Below are 8957 nucleotides of genomic sequence, written 5' to 3'. Positions count from 1 at the left end.
TATATTTCATTTTTACTTGCTGCCAGGAACGTTTGGGGCCTGTTGGGTTGCACCTGCGCTCACATCACATCACAAAATAAAATGTATAAAATAACAAATAAAATAACATATGATAAAATAACGTGTTAAATGGGTGGAAATCCCTCGATCAATGTTTAAATTAACACTCACGCATTGACTCTGTCGGCTATGTTTTGCCATGCATGCTTTTGCAGCTGTGGCTGTGTTACTTTTTTCCGCGGAATTTGCGTGTTATCGGCATATACTGCCATCAGAATTTCGGCCTCAAGCGCTGTAAAATACATTGATCACGCCTTCTTTCCCTCCGTCTCCATGGTGACTCGCTTAATCTGTGCTCCACTAATCAGGGCTTTATGTATCCTCGTCCGCGCGCTTCACTTGGGGTTAAAGCAACTCCGCGTTGACTGAACTAATTGTTATCAGCCTTTCTGAAACCGAATATTCCGAGTTGGACAGTTCGGGGTTACTCAACCCTGCGTATCGTTTTTCACTCTGAGTTTTCTAAACCGGCTTCCTGAAACAGGGCCCTGACAAAGAATGACCAGAAACACAGACTGAATACACACAAGGGTGATTGGGGGAAGTGGAAACACATGGGGAAACAACTGACACTAGTCTGACATAACGAGACAATGGAAGCAAAGCTGACTACTCTGACATAGGACACAGACCTTCAAAATAAAACTGGAAACATGAGACGCAGACATGACATTACAAACTTGATAACATAAGACACAAAGGGAAACACAAAGGGTGAGGGAAACTTAAATACAGGGGAAGAAAATAAAAGAGGAATCTAATAACCAAATGAACTTTGCTGACCTAAAGAACTTAAACATAAACCATAAACATCAAAAATGAACTAGAATTCAAAACACTGGTTCAAAAGACCCAGGAACGTGACAAATGCATAAATAACTGAGCTGCTGAAGCAGGTATATAGTGCCGAATTAACTTAAAATTAAATTAACTACTAAGTGAACCGAACAACATAATAAAATCAGAAACACAGGCTTAAAATACCATCTGGTATTCATGAGCTTCATTGCGTGTGTGTATGTGTTAGTAGGATTAAAACATTCTGTGCTTATGTATGTCATTTTAATTACTTTCCCCTTTTTCTGAAACAAATCTCTGTTTACTACACCTTCTTGTTTCAGAAACATCTAAAGAAGAAAGTCTCTATTGTAGTCAGGCACAGCTAAATTCTGCTTGTGAGTTAACAACACACAGTGTGGTTGGCTAGGTTAACGCCTTCAACATGTACCCCCTCGTGATGTGTGCCACTTCCTCTATGTCCTCGATTTGTACCACCATATGGAGGACCGCAAGAGCCACACACATCGAAATACAGAATTCTTAGATGCTTAGATGATGAATTGTAGAATAAATTCTCCATTTGTAAAATAATTTTAGAATTCCACATTAACAAAGTGAGTTTTGAAATGTTTTTTTAAAAACCTCATTACCATCCTAGGGAAGCTAGGATGGTAATGAGGTGCTTGGAGATGTTGTAGGTGGCTGAGTTTATACTGCTACCATTGAGACTGATCGGGACTCCGTCTTTGTGGATCTATGGAAGTCCAAATATACAGGGTGTAGCATCCCCTGGGTAAAAGCGGCGATATGCAGGGGGGTCAGTGGTTTTTCCCTTTCAAGTTCTTGTAGGCAACTGATGACTTTCTTTTTGTAGTTGCTTCTGGGGTTTCACCTTGAAGCTTCATAGGTATTGTTGTCACTGAGGAGTTTAGTCATGTTTATTTGCTCTGCTTCTTTTTGTCAGGGATAAAATACAAATATATACTTTTTGTGTCCCAGCTGAGTAACAGGAGGAGAAGAGTCTGGTGGTGCAGCAGAGGAACAATTTCAGCCATTTGGACTCAGCTCAGCCACTACAGAGGAAAGAATGTCTTCAACACAAAAGGTGAGAAAAACATCACAGTTACACTGTTATTGAAACTGTGTGTACAGCTGGTTGGTTTTTAAAAACCTGTTAACAGCAGCTTTATCTTTTCCATCCTGGGTTCCTCAATATATACAGAATCTACATTCACAACCAAAAACCACAGAAGTTACAAGAAAATACAAAGATCATATTTTCTCTACACACATTGAAACAACAATATCATCAGTTGAACTCTGATTTTTTTTCTGAAGTAAAAGAGTTTCTTTGATGATCAATATTTCTTCAATAATGTCATTTTCATTACAACTCTCGTTGTAGCACATCATTGTAATGTGATACTATCACCAGAAGGTGGTGGTAACACACCTACAATGTGTTTTTTGACATGTTTGATTCCACCAATGGAGGGAGTTTCAGTTTGTTCCACGACTGCATTTCACTCACTGCCTGTGTTTGTATCTCTGTCACTGCAGGACCAACATGGAGCGAGAAGTCAGCGCTCTCAGGAGGCCGACAAACCTCACAGAAGAAAGGGAGAGAAAACCTACAGCTGTGATGAGTGTGGGAAGGATTGTGTCCAGGCTGGAGACTTGAAAACACACCAACTCATCCACAGCGGAGTTAAACCTTACAGCTGTGACTTGTGTGGAAAGTCTTCTACCCGGGCTGGAGACTTGAAAAAACACCAACTCATCCACAGTGGAGTTAAACCTTACAGCTGTGACTTGTGTGGAAAGTCTTTTACTCGGGCGGAACACTTAAAAAGACACCAACTCATCCACAGTGGAGTTAAACCTCACAGCTGTGACTTGTGTGGAAAGTCTTTTACCCGGGCTGAAGGCTTAAAAAAACACCAAGTCATCCACATTGGATTTAAAGCGTACAACTGTGACTTGTGTGGAAAGTCTTTTGCTCAAAATAGCGAATTACAGAAGCATCTAGTTACCCACTCTGGAGTTAAGGGGTACAGCTGCGACTTTTGTGGAAAAAGGTTCAGCGACAAACAATACCGAAATAGCCACCTACGGATTCACACTGGAAATGATGTTTACTACTGTAATCGGTGTGGGAAACTGTTTGCAACAGATGCACAGTTACAACGACACATGTTTAGCCACTCTGAGGAGAGACCTTATAAATGTGACCTGTGTGAGAAGACTTTTAAATCTCCACATCAGCTGAAAAAACACCAACAGATCCACACCAGAAAGTAACTCTACAAGTGCAGTTACTGTGAGGATGTATTTATGTTTTATCTTGTAATTTTAACCTGATTGTTTGGAAAGTCTGATCAGTAAACTAGAATGAAGACTCATTTTCTCTCAGTAAGCTGAGTGTTGTAATGTAAACAGTAAAATGTAATTGGACATTGGCAGAGATGCTTTTTATTTCCGGCAACGTTCAGGATAAAAACGTTGAAGGAATTCCCCGACTTACAATGTCTTTGTTTAGAAGTGGAGCAAAGCACATGGATCCATTTCTCAACCCTGTCGTCACTGTGGTGGTGGGAAAGCGTTTCTCTTTGACCTATGTAGAAAAACTTCTAATCATCAACGGGACCAAAAAACCACATCAACGTAGACACACTGGAGACAAAATGAAAAACTGTAAAGAATGTGGGAGAGGCTTCCACACACCAAGTACATTAAAAATAAATGAACTCTTCCACAGTGGGGTCAAAAAGCACATCTGTGACCAGTGTGGGTCATCCTTCACCACTGCACATGATTTTAATGAAAAAGCATAAGGGAATCCACACAGAAGAGACACCATACAAGTGCAGACACTGTGACAAAAGCTTCTCACAATCAGGTCATCGTAACAAACATGAACGTACACACATGGAAGTGAACTTCAGCTGTGACCAGTGTGACAAGAGCTTCAGGAATGTCAGTTCATACTCCGAACACAAACGATCCCACGCTGTAAATAAACTGTTTCACTGTTACCAATGTGCAAAAACCTTCACTTCATTGTCTGCTCTGTGCAAACATCAGCCTGATCATGCAGGACTGAAATCACTGGATCACAATGAATCTGAAGAGAGAGAAAGATCCTCTTCTGGTTTCAGGGTCAGACTTAAAAACCTTGAGATCAGGCTCCACAGAGTTCAGATGGAATCTCCTGTAAAGAGTGTCAGCTGATGCCACACTAGGATCTGATGAGTAGTGATGGGCAGATGATGCCTCATGAAGCACTGAAGCTTTTCATCCAATTGGTTCACCCCAACGCGAAGCTTCTTGAAGCTTCATTTGCTCTAGCAGGACACCTACTGGACGTAAAAATATTAGTTGGCATGAATTTGAAGAGTGTGGCATTTTGCACACAGCCTGTAACTGTCAACAACAAATGGAGTGTGTAAAACATCTATATTGTAGTGATGGCAGTATACTGTGTATAGTTATGCTGGCAGTATGGAAAATGATTATTTGCGGCAAAGTTCGAACCGCTTCCTGAACCAGTCATGTGGTACAGCCGGGCAGCGAGGCTTCGGACGTCATCATTTTCAGCTCCTCCCATAAATGAAGCAAGCCTCGATACGCGCTTCGCGGAAACGCCCCCTCCATTACTCGACACACGCTTCGAAACCTCGATACAGAACGTCACATCACTACTGATGAGGTAGCTCTGATTTCTGGACCTGCAGTGAATAATCCTGAATGTTACATTTAGGAAGCTGCATGTATAGATATGCATATCAAGTTTATTTTTTTTCCTTTTAGGGGTTTTAATTCTCTAAAATGTTATCCCTGTTACATTTTATTCTTTGTTTCCTTAGGATACAGTAGTGTTTAGTAGTTGTATTCATTTTATGTGTTAGCTAAGTTAAATTTCAATCCTTCATTCATATTTAATCTTTTGCTGTTGTAAAATCTTCTCTTAAATCATTTTCTCCCCAAACTGCAAATGTTTTCACAGCAGTTGCTCTTAAAACCTCCAAAATGAACTAAATCTGTCCACCAGCTTTGAAACAACACCTGCTGTGACTTTATGTCCAGAAAAAAGAAACTCAAGCTAAACTGGTTTTGGGCTGTACTTCCATGTAATGCCAGTTTGTACCAGAAGATGGAGCAGTGAGTCAGTGTAACCTTTATTCAATTAGGCAAAGACCACATTCGTATTCACAGTGGCAGCAAAGAAATGTTGAAAGTTATAAACAGCAGCACACATCAGGACCATTTTAAAGATCACAGATGACTACTTTTACTTAATTCAAATTCCTTCAAATTTTCGGCTCCTCCTTTCACTTTAGTGTATTTACTGTATCTTTGAAGTCCACATGTTGTTTTTTTAATGAATTCATTTTGATCCACATGTTCTGCAGCTCTTTCCCTGTTGATTTGAAGTTTGTATTATGAAATCCTGATAATATTAAAGTGTTAGTTATATTTGATGAACTCTGTGTAAAATTTGTCTTATTAAACAGTTTGTTGTGAAAATGAAGAAATGGTCTCAGAACAAGTAGTTTGAGCCATGATTTCAGATTCAAACTAATTTAACTGTTTTCAGTGGTACATGTGGAGGTTTATCAGAGGAGGCGACTTGGCTGTTCTCCACTCACACAGAACAGGGTTCCTGTAGTTCATTAAAAACTCTGAAATGATCTTCAAGGACCAAAATATTTGATTTTTCTCAAAAACATGCTGTGGGCATGACGCTTTTAGAGCGTGTGTTTAAGATGCATTGTGATTAACATCTCACACATTCCAATAAAGCAGATGTTCCTGCATTGCAACAGCGCTTTGCAGATGTGTTCTCCCCCCTACCCGTGTGCACGACTCTCATGGAGCACCACTTTGAAACGCAGCTGATTGGCAGATTCCCTTGTCTGCAGAGTCCAAAGACAAAAACCGCCTCCTCCACTCTGTGTGGTTCGTACCAATTCGTCACACTTCCGTTTGGCTTGTTTGAAGCCCCGCCATTTTTCAGAACCTCCTGTAGTGATAGCTGAGTCCTCACACTGCATATGCTGTTTCCTACCTGGATGATGTCATCATTCATAGTGATACCTCGGTGGAGCATGTGCAGTGGTTGGTCACAGTCCCGGATTCCCTGAGGCAGGCAGGGCTGATGGCAAAACCGAAGAAGTGTGTGGTTGGATGGAGGGAGGTACAGAGTTTTTGGTACAATTTTGAGACCCCATTTGGAGGCTGATTACACCACAGCGATGTGATGAAGGCTGTCCCAATTCCAAATGCGGCCGGAAATGCGCACTTCATTTCCCCGGACTTGAAGGATGAGTCAGGTGTATCATTTGTGGCACAACATATCCCAGAATTCATAGCGCAGCCTTTACTGTGGCTAATTTTTTTTTAAAAAAAATAAGAAAACGGCAGATGGCAGAAGAGTAAACTTTTAAATGTAAGTATTGAATTTTTCAACCTCATCAGTTAACGCTGTCCATGCAGATATTATAGATTTGTAAATGATTAGCTAACAATCTTGTCAACACAAAGTTCTTTATTGACAGGCAGTGGGGAGAGGGGACACCTGGGCAGTGTATTTACTGCATATAATGTGTTATCAACCTTTTCATCTTTTCTCATTACCCACAGCTGCCTCCACTTCTGTTGGGCTTAGGCTACTCACTAGGGCTGGGTATCATCACTGATTTCTATAATCGATTTGATTAAATTCAATTTTGACTCAGTAACTGTTTCAAAGTAACTGAGGATAAAACACAGACAAACAGCAAGCTAAGCGCTTTTAAATTTGGCATAATTTAAAAAAAAAAATGTATTAAACAGCAAAAATGAAGCTTTCTTTTTGCCGGAGAGGAACAAAAGCTGCAGCTCAGAATCAGTGAGATGTTGACTTTCTGCCCCGACGGCGTGTCTGTCAAGTTTCAGTGCTTCGTTTAAACTGTATGATACTTATGTATTTAATTTTATATGTGATAGAAGTGACAGATTTATAAAGCGAGGCAAATTATTGTGATGTCACAATTGCAGGATGATCTACTAACAGTGTGTTTTATATCTCTCTAAGAAGAAGCCACTTCAGTTCAGTAAAAATCAGCTTTCTGCTGAGAGCAGCACCAATTAGTGGCTCAACAATACAGAGTAAGCTCGTGATTCATGCAAGTGTTTCTCACTATCACAACCACAGCAAGAACAAGACAGGATTCTGTGGTAGATTTTGTGCAATTTTGTACGTTACATTTGTGTCACTCGTTTAAATCTTCTTCTCCTGGAAGTAAAACTCTTACAAACACATATGTCATAACTTCAGTCACAAACTGACACTAAGTCTCTTCAGTAAATCCAGCAGCTTTTTAACATCAAAAGATGTCTTTGAGCTGCTGCAGATGTTAGTAAATCTGACCCTAAATGTTCCTTCTTCTTTAAAATTCAAACTTTGTAATGAAAGGATATTTTGAAAAGGCTGTTCTCGTTTATATGACCTCCATAAAACAACAGGGTTAGAACACATTGTGACGAAGTAAGATGTTTGTTTTGTAGTCCATCTTCTGCACAATGTAGTTTCAACAGGCGGACATCCGGTGTTCTGACAAACCATCCTACTTTGGCAAAACGTCCTACCCGTAGGATAATTTTACGGTGTCCCCTGACAAACTGCCCTACTTTGGCAAAATGTCCTACTGTATGTAATTTATGCACATTTCTGCTGCCAAACAATAATTCCAGCACAAATTTAAGTAGGTATGACGGTTTGCCACTTAACTTTGCCCATCAGAGTATGTTTGTAGCTGATATTCATAAAGCCAGTTCGGTTTGACACTTCTTTTTACCCATTAAAGTGTGCTTGTAGGTCACAGTCACAAAGGTAGCATGTTTTGGCACGTAATTCTTCCCATCAGAATTATGCTTCTTGCTCTTATTAGCAAAGGTAGCATGTTTTGGCACGTAATTCTTCCCATCAGAATTATGCTTCTAGTTTATAATAACAACAGTAGCACGGTTTGGCACTTGTTTGTAGAAGCAGTCTGCATGCCAAGGTGCTTAAGTTATACAGCTGTCACCAATGAAGTGATTGGAACACCTGACTATATAAACTTTGACAATGAACTCACTCCATTATAGTTACAGTACCGTATTTTCACGACCATAAGACGCACTGTGCTAAAAGGCGCAGTCTCAGTTATGTGTGCCATTACTGTATTTAACACACACATAAGGCGCACTGGATCATAGGGCGCATACAAGTACCGTATGCGTATTTAAAAATAAAGCGGGAGCAAACCTGAGTTCGGTACCTTACTCACATTTTTATTACCAGTAATCGTCATCATCAACAACACACAAGCATACAAGTGTGCGTATTTAAAAATAAAGCAGGAGCAAAACAAAGTTTGGTACTCACATTTTTATCATCAATCAAACCCATCGAAGTCCTCATCCTCTGTGTCTGAATTGAACAGCTGCGCTAAATCTCCATCAAACATGCCAGGTTCACTTTCTTCACTGTCAGAGTCACTTTCCGTGCCGTGCGGCTCCTCGGAAATGATGCCGGCTTTTGCGAAAGCTCGAACAACAGTGCCAGCAGACATGTTAGCCCAAGCATCTACAATCCATTGGCAAATTGTGGCGTAACTCGCCCGGCGCTGCCTTCCACTCTTGGTGAAACTGGTCTCCATCGGTCATCCATCGCTGGATGTGTTTGTCGCCGATGTGTTTGCTGCAGTAGGAGCGGAAGATGGCCAGCTTTTCCTTATAATCCGCTGGAAGTTGCTGCGCTACCGTAGTCCTGGTCCGGATGGAAAAATGGCACCGTTTCATAAAAAGTGAAAGTGAAACTGCTTTTAGCCGAATGGTGACCGTCGAAACGCTTCTCCCGCTTGTTCTTTGCTCGATGATCGCCTTATGTCCGCGGAAACTCAGCTGCGTCTTCTTGACCTGTCGGAGCTTGTTTTCCAGCTTCCTCCACTTGCGAACCATCGATTCATTAATCTTAAATTCTCTCGCCGCTGCTCGATTTCCATGTTCCTCCGCGTAGCTGATGGCCTTCAGTTTAAACTGTGCTTCGTAAGCGTGTCTCTTTGCCATTTTCAGGGTTGTTAAAACAACGA

At 40.8% G+C, this 8957-nt stretch overlaps 1 pseudogene; it reads left to right on the top strand.

Annotated features, from left to right (window-relative positions):
- The first annotated feature begins 1927 nt into the window (after nucleotides 1–1927).
- LOC146635054 (uncharacterized) lies at nucleotides 1928–3674 on the top strand (annotated as a pseudogene).
- Nucleotides 3675–8957: the final 5283 nt, after the last annotated feature.

Source organism: Diplotaxodon limnothrissa, linkage group LG3 (genome assembly GCF_057381915.1).
Source record: "Diplotaxodon limnothrissa isolate DT_005_m linkage group LG3, D_limnothrissa_male_GT1.1, whole genome shotgun sequence".
NCBI classification, from domain to species: Eukaryota; Metazoa; Chordata; class Actinopteri; order Cichliformes; family Cichlidae; genus Diplotaxodon; species Diplotaxodon limnothrissa.
This window is presented reverse-complemented; position numbering and strand designations above follow the sequence as displayed.